The following is a 24,635-nucleotide window of genomic DNA, read 5'->3' as shown; positions in this document are numbered from 1 at the left end:
CTCGGTGCTCTCATCTTGAACTCCTGCCACTGGAACCAGAGGGAACTCAATTTATCCAGTCAACATGCTGGACAATACCTGAAAGAGAAGCAGGAGGACATGCAGGAATCTTTTACAGGAAAGGTGGGGCACAACCACACTATTTACATTCCTGCTTCTCTGCAGGCATTTCTGTTCTCTGGCAATTTCTTTCAGTAACATTTCCTTCCTTCCATGGGAGCTTGGTCTGAATTATGCCATTTTATCAGTTTTTCTCTGTTGTTTCAAACAACAAACCCCTTCATTTTCCTATTTTCCACTGAAATTGAAAGACCAGTTTCTCACATGCAGTCAGTGGGATTGGAATGGAATTTCCCCAACGCAATGCAGTCTTAAACAAAGAAATGCAGGGATGCAGAGGTGAAGGTTATTCCTTTCTTAAGAGTCGATGTGTTCTCCTGTCTCCCTGGAGAGAGACAACTTCCCTCTCTCTCTACTTGTCTATCCAAGTGCTGCCATTACACCCAAATGTCTTGCTTCATCCCCTGTGAGCTCCAATGAGTTAATAACCACAGCAACTTTGCAGAGAAAATCAGCTGAGAAGAAATACACCAGCAGAATTTAAGGGTTTATTTATTGGTGTGAGCCATGGAAACATTCCATTTCCATTTTCTCCAGGACTTTCACAGCACCTCCCTGCATCACTGTAAACATACATACATTTCTGCCTAAATATCTTCAGAGAGCTGGGGCAGAAAAGTTTATGTCTTGCAGTAAGTTCTTAGGTGATTTGGGGCATTTCCTGATACAGCAATGCTGAACTTGGATTTTCCAAATCCACATGTGGCATTGTCAGCAATCTTTGCATGCTGTACTGCTTAATCCCAGCACAGGAGAGAAGCTACTGGGAGCTGCTTAGGGCCTCCCATGCAGAAGCTGAAGCATCTTCTACAGAAACAGACTGCCCTGGAGGTACAGGACTTGTGTGTGTGTGTGTGTGTGTGTGTGTGATGGCAGGAGGGACAGCAGGAGTTCCTGCCAAGGCACAAAGGTGAGGGAGAGCCCCCCATCCTCTGCCAGCCCCCGGTCCCACAAGCTGTGAAGGCACCACGGTGCTGTTCTCACAGGTGCACTGTGCAGGTGTGGAGGCAAACTTCACATTTCTGCCTGCAAAACCCAGTGTGATGCTGGTGCAGGGCCACAGAGGCAGAGCTCCACTGCTCAGGTGAACTGAGAATTAAAAGCTGTGCTGGGAGCTGCCACTGGGCACGCTGAGCTGTCACTCTTCAAAGGGCTTGGTTGTGTAAGCGGACCAAGGGAATCACTAAACCACAGACAATGAAAACAATTTTAAATGAGAGACTAAATGAAAGGAAAAAAGTTGTCAAAATGTCAAGGTTAATGTTTTCATAAAACTAACCTGGGAATGGCTAGACAGTATAAGTGTAAACCTTAATTAAAACTTTTAAAGTGTGAATACAAAACTACCTTCGGTCTAGACAGTCAATAAATCTATCCTCCTTAATGAAATTCTGGTCCTTTTGGTATTTCTGGTCAATTTTTGTCCTCATCTTTGCAACTATGTGTAACATTAATACTCAGATCCCTGTCTGTCAAAACCAGAGGAGCCATGCAGAGCAGCACCACAGCCTTCTGCTTGGCTCCAGCTCCACGTCCTCCTGCACTCCTGGCTGGGCCAGTGCTTCTGGCTGTAGCTCTGGGATGGGCAGCAGTGTTGAACACACACAGCAAGCTGGGCAGTGATCCATCTCTGCCCCCACCCCTTTGCTGCACCACAGTGGTCTCTGCAGAGGATGTCAGAGGCAGCTTCCTCTGCACAGCACCTGGGATCTTGAGACAGTCTGCAGGAAAAGCATTTCTATGTCTTACAGCTTGGCACTGCTGTTTGGATAGCCAGAGATGGCAGAAATGGAATCTGCAGTGCCTCTGAGAAAGCCTGACCCCAGCATGTCTCCAGCAGATTTTAAGAGATCATTCTGAAGAACTCTGGGATCTTGTTTTCTTGCATTTTGTTATTAGTGGGCATCATCATCCAGAGCTATAGTTCTCTATAAATTATTTTTCAATATTATCAAAATAAAATTACATTTTAATTGATTTTAAGAAATGAAAGAGAAATGGTAAAACTTCACATGATATCAAATTGTTTGGTTATTACTGGCCTAGTGCATACCATGTTTTATTTACTATGGCTCCATGTAAATTTTATGAAGACACACAGAGCAGTTGTTCTTTCTTTCTTTCTTCTTTCCTTTTAATTGTTGCTCATACTTGTGTGCACAAGCAGAATTTGGTTAAATTATCAAGATTTTAGTGGAATCACCACACTGTGCTTAGACACTCAAACCTCTCTTAGTCCATTTTCCTTCATCTTTCTATCCTTTGTCAAGTCTATAATTGCTTTCCTTAAACAAAAATTCCTATTTTCTGACCAAGGGGTGCTCTTTTTTTTAAAACACACCTTATTAAGACACAGTTTGCAGCCTGTGCTGCCAGCACACTGCAGATTTCCCCAGGGCAGGATCTGGCCTTGCACTGTGATAAAAACCAACAGTCAGGAAAAAGGTGCAGGGACAACCAGCATGTTGATAACAAAGGTTGAACTAACCAGCTCTGCCATCTGCTCTACCTTATAGTCTTAAAGTTGGACTGAAATTTGCCTTAATTTGTCTGACTCTACCCCAGCATGAACTCCATAGCTGGACTCCTAATATGTCCATCAATATCATCTCGGCACATGAATAACAGAGTATTCTAAACAAGTATTATGGCTCTGTAACAAAATAAGGGTATTGAAATCTTACATCAAAGCAATTTTGTTAGGGGGCCATAATATTAATTCAGCATTCTGTTATTCATAGTGCTAAAATAAGGCTGTTTCACGTGTTCCAATCAACAGGGAGCAAACACAAGCATTACTTCAGCAGCCCATGAGCAAATATGGTTGTGGATATTTAGTGAGAATAAGTATAACAAGGAAGATGACAGTTTTCTTCAGGAAGGTCACTAATCAAACAGATTAGATCAGAAGCTCCTATCTTTCCTGTACAGAAAAGACAATCTGAAGTTTAATTTCATTTTCATAAGACAAAACAAGAAAGTTATTGCAGCATATAAAGCCATGAGCATATTGCAAATATTCCAACAGAAGAAAAGCATAAGCTGAGTCAGATACTCCAGATGAATGCCAAAATGTTTTGACTTATATATAGATTTCAAATTGCCAAAGCTACCCCAATTAAAACAATGTAAGAACTTACTTTCTTTCCAAAGAGATTTCAATGCAAGCCTTTTTTTTCTTTTTTTCTCCAGTACATAAAATAATGGATTTAATGTGAGTAAACCCTTTCTGCCTTTGCTCATTTACTAGTAAGGAATCTCAGACGTGAAACAATGTGTGACAGAACAGTAGAGAAAAATAATAATCTAACTCTACAGGAGATATGTCCTGGCATAGTAAATCAGCACTGAATGCTCCCAGGGCTGCTGCCTGCATTCATGGTTTTCTTTTATTTTACACTGTTTTGTTAAATTGAAACCTGATGATGCTTTGAAATGAAAACCTTTTCTCAAAAAGCTTTTTTTTTTTTTTTTTCTTCTGGGGTTATGGTGTTCTTTTGTTGTTGGGATTTTGGGGGGTTTTTTGGTTTTTTGTTGGTTTTGGGTCGGTTGGTTTGTTTGGGGGGTTTTTTCTTGCTTTTTTGGTTTTTTTGGGGGGGGGTTTGGGTTGGTTTTTTTGTTGTTGCTGGTTTTGGTTTTGTTTGCTGGGTTTTTTTTTTTTAATAAAGATAACGATATGCTTTTCCTAGTTCTGAAGGCAAATCTTTACTGTATAATCTGCCTGGATCTGCAGAGTTGAAAATTTCACCTCTGCCATTGAGACAAATTTCTAAAGATAGAGGTCTAGAAATTCAGAGATGTCTGTGAAGGTGACATCCTCCAATCCAAGTGCACTGGTACAGGCAAGAGCAGTCTCAGAACTACAGAAATATCAGTAGTTCCTAGAAATTTTGGTCAGAAGGAAATAAGATGAAGAGCCTGTACTCCAGTGAGGCACAAGCAGCCCAGTGTAAATGAATGAACATTTTTGGTCAGAGGACGACCTGGAGGGTTACAGTCACTGTTTAGTTGCCTTTGGCATGGGGTCATAGCTCATCCTAGAGAGGACATCCAAGCACTGGTAGGGAAGATCACTACCCCAGGCCTTGGAAGCCCAGAGATGCCCAGTGCCTGCCAGTGCTATTGCAGTGGGTGCTCCATCACCCTATGCAGCAGGACAGATTCCAGGGTCCTGCCCTCTGGCCCCAAGGATCAGTTTAACAAAGGGCTTGAGCCACAAAAAGCCAGGACAGCTTCCTCAGGAGCTGCTGCTGCAGCACCACCAGAAAGCAGCACTTTGGACCCAGCCTGCCATGAGCTCAGCTCCCTTGCCAGGAGCACGAGTGGCAGAGCAGTGAAAGACCACTGGCCCCTGGGAGACTGGAAACTCGTGACTCCCCATCACTGACATCCCCTGGCCCACAGCACCTGGGCACAGAGGTGTCATCAGCTCAGCTTTTGGGCATCACACACAAACAAATCCATCTCCTGACCTTCCCTGGGGTGTGGGCAAGGAGCCAGTGCAAGCTAACAAGTGAGGGAAAGCGCTGGGGAAGGGAGGGAAGGCTCACAAGAGATGCCCCAGCCCATCTGTGCCTCCTGGCATAGCTGAGGCAATCAGGGCTCTTCCACCACTTTCAGCTTCCTGCCATCCAAAAACTTCCTGTGCTGAGACCCAGCCTGGATACACGGTCACTTGTTGGACAGAGTTTTGCGTTTGGTTTTACTAAGAATCGCTTGGCTTGGGAGAATTTATACTTGGGTATTAGAGAGACATAAACAGCCATAAAAATTCGAGCTCTGCTTGTACAAATGATCCACTGATGTGTGTTAAAGGCACTCTATTGCTGCACTGAAGTCAATTTGCAATTGATCATATTGCATTCCTGGTGTCAGCAGATATGAAAACATGTCATTTACCGATGCTTAATGAACCTCTGTGCTGACAAGACATAAATAACAATAAGCAGCTCTCCAGTTAAGGAGGTTAACCAGCAAAGTACTCAGTGAAAACATTAAAGAGGTAATCATCTGGCAATTGCTGAATACTTGGAGCAGCTGCCCTCAAGGATGACTAAACCTATGCGAAGGACCATTACAAGAAAAAAGGAGGGGAAAAAAAAGAGACAATTAACTCCATGTTAGCAGCTGAAAAATTCTATCTGAGTGAAGGGAAAAAAAAGTAATTGCCTTTCTGGATTGCATTTGTAGTCTTTTCCACAAGTAGTTGAGGTAATCTGCTTAGTGGGGCTCTTTGACCAAGCTCTTTGACCACTCTTTTCCTTTGGAAAGGAAAAGGCAAAAGAGCAAGTTGCTCCAGTGTTGTTCCTCTAATTCTTCCAGGTAATGTTCCTCCTTTCTTCTCTCCTTTTTGAACCTTCTTGTTTCTTCCATGGGTATTTTAATCCTTTTTTTTTCCTTTTTTTTTTTAATTGGGACAAAGTTTTCAGTTTTCTATAAAGTCAAAGGAACACAATAAAAAGGAACATTACCAGTGCTTAGAAGCATTTTACAAAAGTAAAACACAGCAGATTAAACTTTGCTTTATACTTAATGGAGCAATTTAACAGTAGCTACATTCACCACTGGACTGAACAGAAATTTCAAGTTCAATTCAGATTTTAAGTAGATGTAAATGGTGTTTATATTTCATCTATGAAGCTCAGAGCAGCAAGAGTTTTCTGAGACACCAAAGGAGTCCAGAAGAGTTTAACCTCTCATGGCTCAGATATAGCCACTACTCACAGGGCAGGGTACACACAATACCAAACAAACAAACAAAAAAGCAGTCATATATTGCTATTAAATGCAGCCCTGAAGGCCAGCAGGATCCCCCCTGCCAGAGGGGTTGGAGTTGGATGACCTTTAAGGTCCCTTCCAAGCCTACCCATTCTGTGACCCTTAACAGCAGCAGGTCAGCTGGCTTTGGCAGTGCATCATTGTGAACCAGCACCTCACAACCTGCAGCTGCTTCAGAAAACCACCCACGGTATAAGCAATTACCCCAGCCAAAAGGAACAGTCTAGTGAAGATGAAGGAGGAAAGGGAACCTTTCCTTCCTGCAGAGGAAGCACAGAGATGCTCAGAGATAGCAGAGGTAGCAAGGAAGGTGATGCCCTTTGGATAGTCAGTAATGACTGACTGTTCTAGTGACAAAAATTCCCTGATATTTCAATGCTGATGTAATACTAGCTGTGCAAAATCACCACATGTCTGAGACAGGAAAGGGGGTTGTACATCATAAGAAAAGCAATTAGCAGGAAATTGCTTGTGTTCTTGTATGGCCTTTGCCATAAATGCTATCAGGTACCACATAAATCCTTCTAATTTCAGGCATGATCTCCAGTAAAAAAAGCCATCACATAGTCCCAACCCTCTTCTCTCCTGTATACATCCTATCCTATTTCAATGCAAATATGTTGCCCCTTGACCACAAGAATCACCAACTCTCTTACCACATTTTTCACCAGTAAATGTGAAAGTAAACGTCAGACCAACAGAGGTCAGTTCATTAACCCCAATTTGCAGCTTCAGGAAGTGGGGAATGGGAGATGTCCCTGCTGACAATCAGACACTGGTACTCTCAAGTATGGTCAAAGGAGCCTGTCTGGTTTTGCCTGTGGTTACTGACAGCGTCCACAAAAACCTGGACTGATTTGCCTCTACTTGCATCTTTCAACATGCAGATGCTATTTTTCATAATATAATTCAGGTGAAAAGTTTTAAAAATTGAGTAAAACCTCAAACCATTAGCATAGCTATTTTTAAACTTTCTCCTTTTTTTTTAAGCATTCTGATAACTTCTTGATGGCCAAGTTCCAAACCTCAAGTGCCAAACATAAGACATTAGGGACAAGAGATAGGGGTTTCCAACATCCCTATTACTGTATACATCGACACTTACTGATGAAATTTGGGAAGGATAATTGCAGAAACACTTCTCAAAGGGTGTCAAAATGTGCTGAAGAAGGCAGTATGCAATAAAGCAAGATGTCACAGAAGCCTTGATTTCTATTGTCAACAGTTAAATGGAGCCCAGCTGCTGTTTGACCAACTACAATTTGAACCAAACATGAAGGAGAATGAAATTGCAATCAATAACACAATCTTAATACCAAATTAAATATATCCTTCACAACAAGCATAGTAATACACAAATGACTCAGGAGCATTCCATGTCACACAGCAATACTCTAAAAATACATTTTCTTTCAGATGGGATTATAGATGGCCAAGCAGTTTCTTCATAGCTCACACCTGAACTTAGAGGCTATGCCCAGTACTGAAGGCTTTAATCAAATTAAAGCTTTTTTCCAAGGTATGATTATATCTCAACCTTATAGAGATACCTTATTATTCTTGCTGCTTTGTGGAGAGAAGAAAAAAAAAAATTATGTAACTCTGTGTTTGATTTTTCAGAAATTAAATAAAAGAGAAAGTTTTGTTTGCACTGAAGGATGAGATTTCCCTCTGGATTTGCTGCCCTCTAGATATCTTTCAGTATAAAACTGCTATGTTTTTTAAATGGATTTTGCAATAATCTGCTTTAGCTGAGGATGTAATGGGGGGAGAGGTGAATGAGTACAAATGCAGAGAAGAGGCAGTGTTTGAAGAGTTTGTCAAGATGCTTTTTACAAAGATAAGGTGTCTTCAGATGATGCCAGCTGTCCGAAGGAAGGGGGCAGTTATATGTGTCTGTGGGGAAGGTAAATCAGTGCTAAAGTGCTGAGTGGTGGCTGCTCTGGGACAATGTGCTCCATTTGCTCTGCAGAAGGAGCAGTGAGATTATCACACACCATTCCCACATACTGCTCCACCACTGAGTGTTAGTGCTGCTGTGAGAAAACCAATGTAGAGGCAGATTTCTTTCCCCAGCATCCCTCCCTGCACATCTCTTGGATAATACAGTACTGCAAAGCTTTCCTCAGTGATGCCAAGCTCTGGGTAGGGAGTGCCACTTCACACATTCCAGATCTGTTTGATTTTCTCTGCAGCAGAGAATAAAAATATTTCAAAGACTTTAGCAGAACCTTTTTTGCTACATTCTCTGTTTCCAGGGCTTCAGTGGTTCTGATCCCTCTGTTAGGGATCTCAGCAGAGGGATATGCACAAGCAAAAAGGCACATAGTGCAGCAGGAGCCTAAGAAAAAAATGTCATACAAAACAGGAGCAGTACTGTTGATTCATTATCAGATCATACTAGAAAGATGAGGATTAGGTAAGCAGGGGAGCCTATTAGTAAAAGATAACCATAAATAAATTCTTCAGTTTGTTCAAGGTAATCAGGAAAAAGATGTTCAGAGCAAAAAGACTTCTAAGGGTCTCTCCAAATGAGAAGAGACAAATAAATTGCCTCAATTATCTCTCTGTGTCTTCACCAGAGTGCATAATATGGGAAAGGATTTTTTGGGAAAAACAGACACACTTTATCATTAGATGAAGAAAAGAACTACCTAAGTATTTGATGGAGAAAGTAAAGCCTGACTTTTGGAGCCTCAAAACTTTGTGCAGGTATCCTACACAGATTTCAAGTAATTTGGCTATTACACAGGTACTTGTATAGGCTTCCCCCAGGCAAAATCCTGTAAAAATAAAAATGTACTTCTTTTTCTCAGCCTAGACATAAATATTCTTATTGGTCCCAAAGAAAACAATATTGCAGAAGGCACTGGTTTTGCATTTCAGTGTCTGCAGGATCTGACACCTTGACAAAAGTATAAGTTGGCATGTAGAAAACACCATTCATCAAGGGAAACTAAGAGAAAAAAGAGTTATTAACTCTCAAGGTCATTGTAGGGTGATCAATATTATTAATTGCATGTGGATAAGTTGAGACAGCAGTTCAGCACTTTAGCAATTATCTGAGATTCAACACAAGTATTAAATACTAGCAGTATTCAATCATGGGTGGTTAAGAAGAGAAGCTCCCCATTCTGCTCACCTTTAGCAGGTGAAAGTAGAGATCCTGCAGATTACAGCCCTGTGCTCACACCAAGTGTGATGGAGGCACAAACAGACATTGTGCCTGTCCTGTCTTTCTTTACACTGGAAACAGAATCCTCCAAATAGCAAAAAATGCCCTGCCTTGGTGATATTTCTGACTCTACCATAAAGTGAGAATTCCCAAGTCCACCCAGACCTCCTGTTACCAAGAGATTGCACCATGACTTTATCTGTGTTGGAACAGGAATCAGCAAACACAATTTCGGGGAAGAGCAAGTGCAGTAAGGAGACGTGCTTGCTTACACAGCACACAATACCACAGACATTTCTACCCACAGTCCCACCAATTAGTCAGAAAAAATCCCTGCTGAGTTACCTAATTTTATTTTATACAAAATCCTAAATCCAGATTTCACTTACCTGTTCAATGTCATTTCTAAATCCTATTCAAGACAGCAAGAAAACATAAATTCCTAATTTCTAAATGCATGAACATTTTAACTTCTACAATTTTATCATAACTAAAGTGTTATTCCTATCCTATTGTCATGCCTTCAGCTGATTTATCACTCCAATTTATCTTATTTGATCACTTTCTTCCCAGGCACTGACTTCTGTGGTTAAATACTTGTTATAGACTCTCACTCATCCTGTGGTTTTGGGGAATGGGAAGGATCCTGAACCTGTTCCCTCTACTTGGTTAATGTGGGTCAGACAAGAGCAGACAAACTCCCAAACAAAAATAACTTGTATTAAAATTTTCAAGAGTCCTCAAAAATAGATATATATTTTTAAATACTTGGCTGGAATGGCCAGGCCTTGGCTGTTCTTACTGCAGCTGCTGGGAAGAAAGAATGAGCCCTACAAGGTTGTTAGTCATACCACTTGTTGCTTGTCTGAAAAGGCCTAATTTGCTATAGTGATAAGCAGAGATGAGGAACCTGAACAGAATAAAAGTCTTGCTCTTGCTTTGGACCAGAATCTCAGGTGGATATTATTATTTATAAATTCAAAGACTGTCACTGGTTCAGAGCTAAATTTCAGGCATTCATCCAAATTAAACCCAAAGCTTAAACCTTTTGACATGAGCATTGCTCTCCACCAAGCATTTGTGTAATTAATATATCTTTTTTTAAAAAACCTTAAAAAAACCTCTAACAACCCACAATTCAAAACTGTATCAAATGAGCTGGAAAAGTACAGAGAAAGGAGGCATTCAGTGAGAGCCCAGAAGCCATAGCTCTGACTTACATAAGCAAAGGACAAGAAGTGTCTTCTATATAGGAGTTTCTTTTCCTGTCATGATCCAAACTAATAGTGAAGGTGGGTTCACTTACAAGATGGATTCCAAAAGAGGGACATTTTCTACTGACTGCATTAGCCAACCCCAATGTGCATGGGACCATCACTTTCCTCCAGTCCCCCTGCCAACATCAGCTGTTCTTCCCATCAGCCTAGCCCAAGTGAAATCTCTCCTTCCAGCAAATAACACCTGCTGAGGCACCTGCTGCCCCGAGGCAGGATTACTGACTGGTGAGCTTGCCTAAGCTTTGCACTGATGTATTAAAGCTGTGACAGCATCTGGAGGAGCAAAGGGAGGGTAAAAATCAACTCCAACAATCACAAGAATCAGTAGAAGTGGATGTGAAGGCAGAGGTCCTTGATTTCTGGTTATTTTAATCAAATTTTGCCTATGAAAATTTGCAAGTGATGTTGTTGCTGGTTCAAAAAAGAAAGAAGTACAGAGAGCTGAGCTGAGGGAGGCACATGGATGGAGGAATTCACTTGAAGTATCCCACTTTCAATTACATTGCAAAACCTGTTTAAGTGACCTCCCACTCCAGGATGCCAAAAGTATCCCTGTCCCCTTCCTCTGGTCATTTGCCTTCAGCAGCTTCCCTAGGATGGGACACCCTCCCAGGTATTTCCCCCAAGAACACTGGGTACCATTCATCCAGCAAAATAATCCCTGCTCTGTTCCAAGCTCCAGGGCACGACAATGAGAGACAGGGAACACAGCTGGGTCCCTCTCGAGGTATGGCTGACCACAGGGCGCCAGGGCCTCTCCCAGGAGCACATGGCATCCAACAGGAGAGGATTCCTCAAAGGAATGTGAGTGCAGCATCTGGCTGGCCCCAGTGGAGCGGAGTTCCCTTCCGGCCTCATGCTGCAGTGGTGCCCCAGGCCCAGCAGATCGAGTAGCGATGGCACTGCAGTTTGTTTGCACAGAGCAGTGATAGCTTCATGCAGCACTCCTGACTGCTGCAGCCAGCACGTGGGAAGGGAAACCTGGAGTGTGTGGGTGACTGCCTTAGGGAGCCCTGTCTTTGTGGAGAGACGAGATCTCAACTCTGTTCCTGCTTTTGCCCCAGGGCTCCTGTGCAAACCCCCTGCCCGTGCTGGAATGCAGCACCCTGGAACTGTTCCTGGCATCACATTTGTTTTGACCCTCTCTACACATTGTAAGGTCATTTAGGATCTTTATCAACAAGGCACCACATGAAAGATGTCAGTGTCCTTTTGCTGCTTGATCTCCTTAGAAGTCCAAACAAATACACATGCCCCGCTGCAGGGATCTAAGCACAGGATAGTGATCATGAGGAAACTGCTCACTGCCAAGATCTGCTTAGCTCTTTCATCCCAATACCTCTATGGACTCTACTTGATATATAAATGTGCATTTTTCCATATGGAAATCAAGAATAAATAAGTGAACTCTGTTCAAAGTTTCAGTCATTCACACCATCTAGATACAGACAAAAAGCTAATTATAATCAGAACAGCTGCAAAATATGAGATTTTGGACAATTATAGAGACAAAATAATATTGTTTAATGATATAGCAAGTTGACACTATTACCTTCTCACCAGAGTCATCAACCCACACTGGTGAGAGCTGGATTCTCATTGATGTAAGTAAAATTAATCCCACTGGAATTAACTTAGTCAACATCCATTGAAGACTTACCTTTTACTTTTCTACAATTACTTCCACTTTCAAATGTCCCCAGGGTGATGAATTGTGGATTTATACAGAGCCTATTGCACTTCTCAGACTTCCACTGTTGCTGCACTTTTTTAGTTGTCCCAGTTTTTCCCCTCACATCTCCTTTTAAAACTTTGGCCATATAATTCACTTAAGCTTCTAAATGAGATACCTCTATAAAGAGCATCTGGGTCAGCCAGCCTTAATTTGAAAATGTCATTACTCCCACACTAAACTTCTCCAATCAATCCCACAGCAGCCATCATGGCTTGTATGCCTCCCAGAACAATCCAAGTGAAACTGTGGTCTTTTCATCTTTCAAAAAGAACGAAAATATGAGAAAGGGGTAAGAAAACACCACCCAGGTGGTGAAGACTCAAATTGCACAGGGAAATAGAGTGAGAAGCTATGCTCATTTCCAACGATCTTTTGGGCTGCAAAGGTGCAAAATGTTATCTGGAAAAAGGAAAAAACAGTAAGTTTATAGCTTGTGCATGACTCAGTTCCAACTCAACTATCTCTAAGTCAACATCATTTTGCAAAGTTCAGAAATATTCAGGATGCTCCTGAGTTTCAGAATATCATTACTGTGTCTCCCATATGGCCTCTCCTGCAGGTAACTGGAGAAAACTGTTTCTGGGTCAGTGGAGTTAACAGGATTACATCTCATCTAAAAGTGGGATGCTTTTCACTTTCTTAACCTGAAAACTAAACAGCTGCATGCCTAGTGTCCCTCTGCAGCCAGCTTGATGGAAGGCATTTTCAGAGGGCACTTATTTTGCTCCTATAGCAGCTATTAAAATAAGCTGAATCCCTTGCCCTCTGGAGCTGCTTACCTACATATTTAACTCCAAACGTCTCTGGGAGCCAGACCTGTATCTTCAGCCATAAGGGACTGGATGCAGCTGGAGGTGAAGGTGCTTCCATCCAGTTGTCTACATGTGAGTGCTGGGTGCAGGTTGAAATCTCTGGCAGAGTTTGCTGATACAGTGAGCAGATCCTGGAGAGCATTTCAGCCTGCCCTCAAGCAGACAACTAGGTCTGACTGTGTGCAGGTGTCTGCTATGGCCTGCAGCTTCCAGGACAGCAAAAGTCCTGTGCTAAATCTGCAGCTCTCTGGGGATGTTCAACCTACTCCATGGCATCTCAAATGGCACCAGACAGGTTTAAGAAACTGAACTGAGCCTCTGATGCTTGGACACCTCTCTGGACCACTCTGGCAGGACTGACAAACCAAGCACAGGCAGCCATTTCACATGTAGACAACTCCATGCAGATGTCAGTGTTTGCCTAAATCCTGTTAAAACCTATCCAGGTTGGGACATAGCAGCACCACAGCAAAGTGCTTTTCAGCATGTGTATCCCACCACCTGCTCCCCATTTTCCCAAGGATGACACACAGACAGCACAAGCAAACCCAGTGTCTCTGGTCACTTGGCACTGGCACTGCAGAAACAGGCTTGAGGACAAACCCTGCTCTGTGGTTAATTAGTGTTAGCTCATTGTTTAAAAAAATTAGGTTAAGTCATTGATAAAAGGGGAGCAGAACCTGAGCCCTGGAGAAAGCATCTCCAGCAGAGTCATTAACAAAGCTTAAAGAGTCTCACAATTCCTGCTCTGGCATCATGACCACAGCCCCTGTACAAACTGATATGAAAGGTCAGGGTCTCCTCCTGTCTGCTCTACCCTAATTACAAGCAGAAGAGAAATGTAAATGCCTCTTTGGATTTCATCAGAAAGCATATGGACTTGTGTTATCATGGTAATAAAGGTAATGCACATTTGCTGAGCTCCAGTGGGCCATATCAACAAAGGCAGCATGTTTGGAGCAGTGTATTTTCTCAACAGCTACACCAGACTCTGGATGCTCTGAGCTGTGCTTCAATGTGGTAAAGAAAATAAGTACTTTGGGTTCAAACTCAGTATCATTCAACTGGCTGTTTATAAAGAAATGGCAGGAGATATTTAAAATATGAGTGCAAGGACAGGCTCTTCAATCTCATGAACCAATCTAGAGTTAAGTGAGTGAATCGCTCATCTGCTCTGTGAGCTAATAAGAGGAGAAAATCAACTCTGAGAAACCAATTATAGTTCAACACCACCATCCTCCAGGATGTGATCTCAATGTCAAGTAAGTCTCCCAAAATCAATCTCTGGGACTCGCTGGGAAAGTTCTCCATGCCAGAATAGAGTGAACTTGTTTCCAGAAGATCTAAATGGACACATCCAAATCAAAAAAGCAAGATGGCAACATAGAATGGTCAACTAGAAGCAGACATTTAAAAACCAGGAGTTAAAATTACAGCAGTCAAATGAGATTTAACATTTGAAATTCCAACCAAAGCAAGACAGTGAACAGAATGAAGTATTAACCCCACTACACTACAGTGAAACACGGATTTGGTTACCTAATAAACCTCAAGGTTTATCTATGAGAGGTTCCTGTCATATTGTCAGGATACCAGCTCCCAGTACTCTTTAGAAAATATGTTGTAGGGCTTCATCATGCACTCCTTATGATCTCCACAAGAAAAACCATAGTGCCAGATAATCATCTAGAGGGGGCTCAGAAGCAGTGGCCTATTTGGGACTGCTCATTTTGTGCTGAATTTGGAGACTGCACTCCCTGGTGGAATACCTCAAAGCAGAAAGGACTTTAAACAGCCAGGGCTCAGTACTCACAGTCCCTGAAGACCTTGCAGTAAGAAGATCCCTCTGAAAGAGAGAGGCTGTATTTCATCCTCTGTGCCAGGTGCTATATAAACCACCATGGCCCTTTGCCTGGATTTGGAAGCCCCAGGCCTGATTTTCAAAGAGACCAAGCACCTAAAGTTCCAGCTGAACTCAGCAGTTCAGGAAAACAAACTCACAATAGCTGACCAGACAAAATGATATCCCTCTTCTGAGAAAAATTTGATTTAATTTTCTTTTAACTTTGGCTTCTCCAAACAGAAGACTATATAGTAAATTCTCCTCAACATGAGATTTGAAGTCACACTCTCCTATTACAGCTTTTTTTGTGAGGTAAAAAATTAAAAACAACTTTTCCAGCAGACTGAAGACCCTTTAGCCTTGGGGGAAGGGGACAGGAAGAAAAAAAGTAACTACAAACTGTATAGTTAGAATTTGCCTTATGCTGGCAGGATGATCTGGAAACTTGTAGGCATTTTTCTGCTAGGTGGAGCCCAGATGAACAGTTACAACTTGGACATCTTAGAGGAGTTCACAAGACATTAACAATAATTAACACAAAGCTTTTCCCCAAGACTGTATCTATAATCTCTATTTCCTACTCCATACTCCTGAGACTGAGCACAATTTTCTTTGTCTTAATGATGAATAAAGTGGTTTTGAGAACTGCTCTGGGCAACCATCACTGAGATCTTATTGTTTTATCTAGCCCAAAGTAGTTTTGGGTGAAGGAAAAAATGTCAGAGCTGTCTGCTATTCTGCTGATGTAGAAATAACAAGATCACTGCATGTTGGTCTGAGTCTGAGACATGAAAACCAGCTCAAAGAAGCATTTGCTGATGGCATTGATGGGCAAGTGGCTCAGGTTTTTTGTAGGGTCTTAGTTCTCTTGAGCTTTGACAGTTATGGGTGTTTTCATAAATGGGAAGAAAGGACCCAAACCTACTGACCCTGAAGGATTAGCCATTCAACTCTACTGTGGATCTTGCATCTGGAAAAGCCCACAAGCCTGTAAATCAGCAAACTGTCACATCAAGCAGCTGAATTACTGTGTGATGACATGAGCCACAGCATCCCATGGCATCACAGAGGGGAGATTTTCTTGCAGAAAAGAGCATTGAAAAGGCTGAGCAGTGGGACCCTCGGGACTGCTGGGGAGCTGAGTGAATCAGCCATGCTGCTCTGCTCCATGCTGCCGTGGCAAAACTGACTTTGCATCTAAATTAGCTAATTTAAAAGTGTCCTGGGCACCTCTGCACCATCCTTTCCTCCCTTATGTGACTGCATAAGAAAATTTAAAGGAAAAGGCAAAACACAGTCTTTCTAAAATCTACAGCCTAGTTTATCATCCATAAAAACAGCACTTCTCCAGGCATTTCCTGGCTGATGCTGTTCCCCACCAAATACCCAGAGAAATCCTCAAGTGCTATATACTAGAGGTTATTAATACAAAAAATAATTGCACAGAACAGGCCAAAGAGAAAAACAGCAGGGTTATTCCAGAAGCCTCTAAATTTTTTTTGTTATATTTTTTGTTACTATAAATCAGTATTTCCTAATCAGCAGAGCACACTGAGATGGTGAGCTGTACAAATCTCAAGAATGAGGCACAGCATCTTGTGCCTTCTAATTAGTTCTGCTGGCATAATTGACTCTGGCTGGGCACCAGAGCTGGTACAGCTGTGAGCTGACAAGGCTGTGAGGAGGCAGGAGCAGGTACAGAAGAAGAGGAGCAACAGCAGCATCACACACCTGTGAGAGTGAGGCAAGGAAGGGAAGACCCTAGGACTGAGGGAAGAATACATAGAAAAGATCAGAAGAAATAGAGAAGGGCTGACAGGCAAAAACAAATGAGAAAGAAGGAGGTAGTAGTTCTGATGTCTGCTTAAAAGAGCAAAGAAGTCGATGAAAACTGTACATTTGTATTAACAAAGGTTCTGAAGACGAAATACTTGTTAAAGATTTGGTGGTTGGTTGTTTGGGGTTTTTAAGCTATTGCACAAAATCCTACTGAAATTTTTTTCATGGTGACACGGTCAGTTTGTCAACCTTCACTGACAGAACAGAAGCAGGGAAATATCTTTGAAGCAGGATGTGGGAATAAAGAACACAACAAGGAGTCCAAAAATGGTCCCAATTTGCATAAAATTAAAATAGGAAAAAACTATGTTTTTAAGGGTAAAGGTATAGATTATTATGGATTCCCTCTAAGGGAAAAGGCATGGATTTTCCTCTCAGTGCATCCAGAGTATTCTCTATAAACATACATGGTTTTTGTTAAACAATGTTGACATTGATATTGTATCTAATTAATTCACACATAGCATTGGGAGGGAAAATTAACACATTCCCTCATTTCCTCTTCTGAAATTAGATGTTTTGTTGTATTCATTTTCCACTTTGCTATAACCAAATTACTTCTTTAATTTTTTTTTAATATTACTAGACCTGCTTCTAGTGAGTGACAGTAGTAAAAAGCATACAGCCAGCCAGCCCCTGCCTTTACCTAACAGTTTGGAGGGTTACATTTTTTGTTCATATTTTTCTTTCCCCATGAATGCCTTCACCACAAAGATGCTACCTTGGTGCTACCCACAGGAGGAGCTTCCCACCACAGCTGGCACTGATGCTCCTCAGCTCCTAGCTGCTGGCCCCCTGCAGTTCCCCACAGCAACCTCTCCATGCTCTGTAGGACTTAAAATTTAGAAGCAGTGTGTAACCTTTCTCACCAGTGTTCACCTTTTCAGACCCATGAGCCTGACAGACACACAGAAACAACCTCTGCTCAGCTTTCTCATAGGCTGAAAAGGGGCCACTCATCCCCTCATTGGTTTCTCACCTCCCAGGACAGCTGAAAGCAGGATTTGGCATCACAGGGGTGGGATGTCACTGTCACAGAGCAGGAACAAGTCACAGGCCTGATGCAGCATGGAGATGTCAAGGGTGGTCTGGGCTCCTTTGGACATGCAGCCCAGCACAGTCTCATCAGACAAGAGATTTGCAGCAAGCTCCCCTCTCTTTGTTTCACAGTATCCTGCCTAAGTCAAAGGTCCTTTGAGGTTTATCTAAATTACAGTGGTTCCTTCTTATTTGCCCACTATGAGTGTGTCCCTTCTGGAGTTAAAACAGATTAATGAAGAGGCATGACTCTTTCCTGCAGAAACTTTGCTCTTTGGATACTATCCTTTTTCTTTTTTTTTTCCCCCTACTTTATATTCTGTCTTCAACCAGCTTATAAAACAGAAGTGTATATCTCGGTATAGAGAGTGTGTGCTTTCTCAAATTATCTCAATCCTGTTTTCAACTCTGGGTACAACTGTTACCTTCCACTTCTCCAGCAAAATAGCTGGTTTTAATTAAGGAAGGCATATTTTTGCTGCAGATCAGCTATTTCATACTAAGCTCCTTCAAAACTTTTCAATATACCATCTGGAGCTGATGATTTGCTGCTTTTTAAATTATCGATTTGTTCCAGCTCTTCCTTCTGACACATCTTGATTACCAGAAAGGAGCAAGTCCCAGTAGGTATCACTCTGATATTCTCTGTGCTGAAGAGTGCTGCAAACAAATCATTTAGATTCTCAGCAATGTCCTTATCTTCTTTAATTTCTGCCTTTAATTTTCGGTGATCCAGTTTCTGAACCAGCAGTTAATTATTCCAACTCTTCTGACTGACACACCTGAAGCACTCTTATTTTATAACTCTAGTATTTTGCAGTGCACCATACTTCCTTTTTATTTCCCTTTCATCTAGTCTTTACACTTATTAATAAACCAATGTATTGGAAAGCTAAGGTTAGATTTTCAGATTTGGAAGCGTTCCCTGACACTCAGTTGTACTGATTTCCTCTTTGTTTGCCCAGTATTACTGTTGTTGGCAACATACATGCCCTCCAGACTCTATTATTGTTCTTAAGTGGAATTCATGGCATCTTCCTCTACTCTTCCCTCAGGAGCTTTTGTGACAAATCCTCTCAAGACAACCAGAACCCAGATGCTCTGAAATTTCAGACACTCTTTTATATTTATTTCCCACTAAGCTACAGGACTGTATTACATTAATATGTCTGCTAGCAGCTACAGATGCAATCTTGTCTTAATTCCTTCCTGCATATTGATTAAGAACCAAAAATCAGGATATCAGGACGTAGGCACCTAAAAATGGTGGCATTTTGATCTGAAATTTCAAACTGACTTATGGCTCTGGCCCAAGCTGGGAAAACAGGCACCTAGCCTTTTTTAATACTTTCCAAAGGCAGTAATTGGACAGTACCTGGCAAACCTGGGGTGTATAATGTATACCAGGAGCAAGATGGTGTTGGAAACTGCTTTTCTGCAACAGTGATTGGAGTACTTCCTTCCAGACTTGGAAAGGCTGCACGGCAGGGAGGTTGAGCCATCATTGCCCATCTCAAATGAAGCCACCTGGCAGGGAACTAGGGGGGAAGAGAGCACACCCCTCCACTTGTCGGGACAGGGCTCCTGGCTCAGAGAGAATTGCAAAGCTGCTGGGCTGAAAGGAGGCCTGGCACTCCAGCTTGGTGCTCTGGGGTCTCAGAGCAGAGAGGTCTCCCATGTTTGAGTCAGTGTGCTGATCCTAAGCCCTTCATTTCATCCATGTGCTCAGTGCAAAATGGTCCCTAAAACAAAGTGTGTAAATTACTGTCTGATGCCTGCTGAGACTCCTCTTCAATATGCAGGAAGAGCTTATCTTTCTGAGACAGAGGTGTTGGGGATGATGTTAAAGCTGTGGCCTGAGCCCTGAGCCATCTCCTGCTCAGAGCACTCACTCCTCAGGCCCAAGGAACATCCAGCTCCTGCCTGAAAACTTGACAATTTGGCAGAGTGAGCTGAACTGTACCTCAAGTTCACATGAAAAGCAAAGGAATTTGAACAGGCTTGCTTTAGGCTTGTTAAACCCCTTCCTGAATTGCTGTTCTTTAGTATTTTCTTCTGGTTTCCTTCTGCTGACACACCTAAACATGGCTGGACAGCAGACTGCTTCCCTAACTAGCTCATGCCAAATCATTACTCATGTAGCAAAAGCCCCCACAAAATGTCAGCTGAGCTTTAAATCCTTCATTGTTAAGAAAAAAAAAATGGAATCCTACCACTGGCTATTGAATTGCTGTTAATGGTTTAGAAAGAAAGGACTGAAATGCAGCACAACAGACTGCATCCTCAAGTCCTTACACCACTGGCCTCCCCAGTGGTTCTACTCCAAAGGAGGTTTGGCCAACCTCTCTCTGATGGCTCTGTCCTCACCAACCAGTTCACCTCCACCCCTGGCCATGCTCACTTCAGCCACAGAGCAATGGGTGCCACAAACTCAAAATGGCTCACTCACAGAACAGGGGTGGCTCCAATTAGGGAGGCCTTGTAACCCACCCAGACACCTGCAGGAGGTTTGCTTTTGGCCTCTCTGCCTGCATGTAGAAAGATTTGATTTTGGTTATACCCATTCAGGTAAAAAACACCTCAGGCTGAAGTGGGGAGTTACCTTTATATTACATTTAAAACCCTGGTCACTGCCTGGTTACACATGCAGACATACTCAGAGACAGAAGCGCTCCTGCAACTGGGGAAAGGCCTTTGACGTTCCCTTCCATTAAATATTCCTCAAGTCCCCAGTCTGGTGACCTCATGTTGCTACAGCTACTCCCAGGGCATCCACAAACCTGTTCCAGTTCCTGCTGATCTTTCCTGCCCAGGTTTGAAGCCTCGGAACCAAATGAGACGAGAGGATGCTAACAAAACATTAAATCGACAAGAAAATGTCACCACAACCCTCTGACCCCCTGCTCTGCCGAGAAACCGAAAGAACCCCAAATTCCCCTTTGCCACCTTCGATCTTCCCACCCTGATCCGCCCTCAGCCTCGGTGCTCGCAGGGCCCACAGGTGCCCGGGCGGGAGGCGGTGTCCGAGTGCCGGGCACGGCCGGGGCTGCCCGGGGGCTGCGCGCCCCGAGCCCCGCGGAGCCGCCTGGCGCTTACCTTGGCGAGCGGGCACGTGTGCGGGACCTCGGGCCGCCTTCCCCGGGGATGGCGCAGGGAACCGGCGGGAAGGCGGCAGGGAAGGCGGCAGGGAAGGCGGCGGGTCCCCCAGGAGCCCCCGGAGCGGGCGCGCTGCTCCCCACGAGAGGCTGCGGGAGCCCGGCTGGGGCACAGCGCTGCTCAGGCGGTGGCTCCGGGGAGGGCAGCGAGCTGTGGAGCTGCTCCCCGCCCCGGCGTTACCATCTCGCAGTCCCGGCGAGCAGCATCGCCTTCAAGCACGGCCGGCATCTCCAGCGAGGGCTGGGAGCGACATCACCGTGCGCGCCTGGGTGGGTGACACCGACACCGGCTTCTCCCAAAGAGAACGAGCACCCCAAAGATTAAAATGCAACACAGATGGAAAACAGGGAGGACCGCATTGAAAGATGCTTCTGGGTCAGGGCTGTGCCGCTTCCCCGGTCCAACAGCACCATCTCCTGGGTGCCCGGCTGCCGGCAGCTCGCCCCGGAGCATCTCCCCGGGAAGACCCTCCGCAGCTTTTCTCTGCCACCAGCGTGTTCCGTTTATTGTCAGACACTATCAATATTTTTGCAATTGTTTCCTTTCACATCCTATTGCTTGTCTCTCGTGAAGTATCACAGATGGATGAGTAAATAAATGGAATACTGAAGAATACTAGAATGTGTATTTTTTTTTAATCAGCAGTACAAAGCATTCTTGAATACCAGCCCTAAATCTGCTCTTTTCCTGAGCTGTGAAGGTTTAAATATGTATCCAGTCTTCATGGAGCACATCATGTGCTGCTTCTCAGAGAATGCCTATACTTTCTTCAAGGAAAAAAATTTGCTTGAAGAGCTGTTTAGAATTTAGACAAGTGAAATTATGGAAAAGAGTAGAAATTGTAGATTTCAAAGTATTACCATTCAATGGGGAAAGCCTGTCTGACAAGTAGTATTTCAAAGATACTCCTTGTAGTGTGTATTTGAAATCTCTAAAATGCTTGTTGAGATGCACCCTGTAAAAGCATGTGATCATAGGTTTAAGACTAAAGGCTCCAAAACTTTATTCTCTCTATTATCATACAATTAACAAATAAATTTTGTATTTCAGTTTTCATTAGTCTGCAAAGTGAAGATTTGTTTCAGTGTTTTGAGGCTAAATTGTACATAAAATCCTTCATGCTTTGAAGGCTGTGCTTATATAAGCCAAAAAAGTTTAGGTCAATGATTTTTTTTTTAATTCAATACTCATCCAAAGCCCCTTTTAACTTAATTTACTGTTAAATTCCTGGCAAAATTTTACAGAAGCTCACCTTTAAAAGATTCTAAGTGGGTCCCTCATGCAAGTTTTAAGTTAGGAGGGACAATATGTAACTACAAATACAGATATAGATGCCTGCACCTGTGCAGGAACAGTCTCGTGGCTTTTTATAGAAAACTGTTGCAACAATGAAAAGAAAAAAAATAATTTTCCTTGTTTTTTGCTAAATTAGCATCTTTTAGTGGCCAAGTTGTTTTAAAATTCATATTGAACTTGGCCTTTGGATTCTTCTTAGGTAATTATAAACCATCACCCACCTGCACCTTAAAGGGTTTTGTTTCTTCTTGAAAGGGGAGTATAAGCCAGCAGCCTGCTCTTTTGCCAGCATTTCTATGGTCCAATTAAGATGTGATCCTCAAAACTGGGAAGATACAAATGCTTGTTGATTACATACAGCACTGTGCATTCATCTCAGTTACACCCTATCACTACCATGGATTTTATGGAATACCATGGTCTTCCTAACTGAAATCCTTTGCTCCTGGCCTACTCCCTTACTTCCAGAAAAACAAGACATAACCAGAACCTGGATGATTGGGAAAAAAAACATTGAAAATAAGACCTGAATCCACTTAGCCATTTTAGTCCTATTTTCTGCGTAACTAAAACCTGCTTTCCCTGGGAGACTCCAGGGAAGGCCTCAAGTAGTTAAATCAGCAAGGCCATGATCAGGTCACATCAGAGACAGCACTGCTTTGACAGAGCTATTAAATGAAACAAGCAGCATCCCAAAGGAAAATCCAAAACCAGAGGATGAACCACAGCCCTTTACAGAGCAGTGTGTTCATCTCAACTCTCTCAGCCAAAAAGCAAGCTTGACCTACCACCCAGCACCATTAACAATCCAAACCCTTTCCACTCTCTTTACCTTTCCTTATTTTATTTGCACCTTTTCTCACAGATTCCTTAACTTACAGGTGACATCTATCTTGTAACTAATGAGTGTTTTTTTCTTCCACAGTCCTGTAATATGGATATTTAACAAACCTGTGTAAGAAGATCTGGTTTCTGCAGAAGGGACATGCAAATCAGATTGGACAGGGATTTATTGATCAGGCTGCCAGCTCTGCTTTTTAATATTGCCCTTCTTAGAGGCAGGCACTGCCAGGGTCTTGCTGGGATTCTTGGTGACAGCTCAGGAGAGATTATCTTTGCTACAATTCTTCGATTTCATGTTCTCAAGCTTGGTTGTTTTCCATGCACTTTGTTAGTATTGATAGACTCCCAGAAAACTCCTGCCAAAGATTTCTAGCCTACTTTTTAGAGAACCAGAGAACTCAGTGAGAACATGAAAATAAGCCTACATGTTTGTCAGACCTAAAATAAAGGCACTTAAGTATTTCAGGGCATTTAGATGGTATAAAGTTATTTTTCCAGAGCAGACAAGCAATGAAGAATAATGACCATGTCCAAACATTTGGTAGCAAAATTAAGGCAAGTCATTGGGGCTGAGAAAAACACTTGCTGTGTCACACTTGCTGTGCCGTTAATGTGCCCTGAGCTGTTAACAGCTGTTTTCTCAGGAAAACAACTTTTGTGGTAATTGATTTTAATGCTCCCAACACAGAATTAGCAGCACAATAGCACGTGTTTGCAACCTGTTTCCTTCTGCTCCTTAACAGGACCAGCTCAAGAAGAGCAAAGAAATCTTACACCCCACTTTGGTGAAGGTTTAAGACAGTAGATCAAACTTTGGAATATGAACAATCTCATTTCCTTAAACCAAAGCATCTTGTTTCATATCAGAGGTATGAAGTGCTAGCAAATACAAAAGATTATCTTAATGAATGATCTGGTGGATAGGTTGGTCCACTCCTGTCAGCCTTTTAGCACAGCAGCAACAGCAAGGGCATCCTCAGAATAAAATGTAAATAATTACAGTAATGGTTTCCAGTTTGGCAAATGCTCATACTGAAACCCTATGATAGAATAACAATCCCAAATAAGTTTACATGCATTCCCAAGTATCTCCCTGTAAGCTCTCAGCAGGGCAGTCCAACCAAGAGGGATCCAGCAGCATCTCACCAGAGGAGCAGGCAGAATTCCTGCCTGGCCCAACACACAAGAACACAAAGAGCAGGAATAGGACTGGCAGCTCCAGACCCAAGCTTGATCCTGCAATGCTGCTGCCCAGCCCTGCTCCCTGCCCTATGCTTACCGCAGCAGACCCAGCTCATGACCAGGCAGTTTTGCCTTTCACCAAAGATGCCAAGGACAGGTCCCCATATTTTGCTCTTGGCTGTCCTCAGCAACTTCAGTTGGCCTGCTCAAGGCATGCTCTTGACCACTGTTACCTCTTCAGTCTTCACTCTACAGCAGAGGAACCCAGGAAGAACAAGCAGCTGTGGCAGCTTCCCCATCCCCTCCCTCACCTCCTGTGACAAGCTGCTCCTCCTGGGGAGAGAAGTCACCCTTTATTCCACAGAACCTGTCACATCCTCCTGACCAAGGATTCCTCATCGAGCTTCCAGCTGGCACCAGGCCCCCAGTGTGAGCTCAGCACACTCACTGGTACTCACTCTGTACTCCAGTATTACCAGTTGCCTTCTCCCACTTCCTTAGAGCGTGAGAAAAGCAGGTGCAAATCTCTCCTCAAGAGAGG

The 24,635-nt window shown here is 43.0% G+C and overlaps 1 protein-coding gene across 3 annotated transcripts in view; it reads right to left on the bottom strand.

The window, feature by feature from the left end:
• Window positions 1-21,073, bottom strand: part of TUNAR (TCL1 upstream neural differentiation-associated RNA) — a 161,703-nt gene extending 140,630 nt beyond the window's left edge. For 2 of the 3 annotated variants that reach the window (XM_066551297.1, XM_066551296.1), the window contains exon 1: window positions 20,714-21,060. The gene's annotated coding sequence lies outside the window, so the exon portion shown is untranslated. Of the gene's footprint in view, window positions 1-20,713 lie in introns of all 3 variants that reach the window. The other variant, XM_066551301.1, reaches the window with a different exon arrangement.
• Between the last annotated feature and the right edge of the window lie 3,562 nt (window positions 21,074-24,635).

Source organism: Molothrus aeneus, chromosome 6 (genome assembly GCF_037042795.1).
Source record: "Molothrus aeneus isolate 106 chromosome 6, BPBGC_Maene_1.0, whole genome shotgun sequence".
In the NCBI taxonomy this organism is placed as follows: Eukaryota; Metazoa; Chordata; class Aves; order Passeriformes; family Icteridae; genus Molothrus; species Molothrus aeneus.
This window is presented reverse-complemented; position numbering and strand designations above follow the sequence as displayed.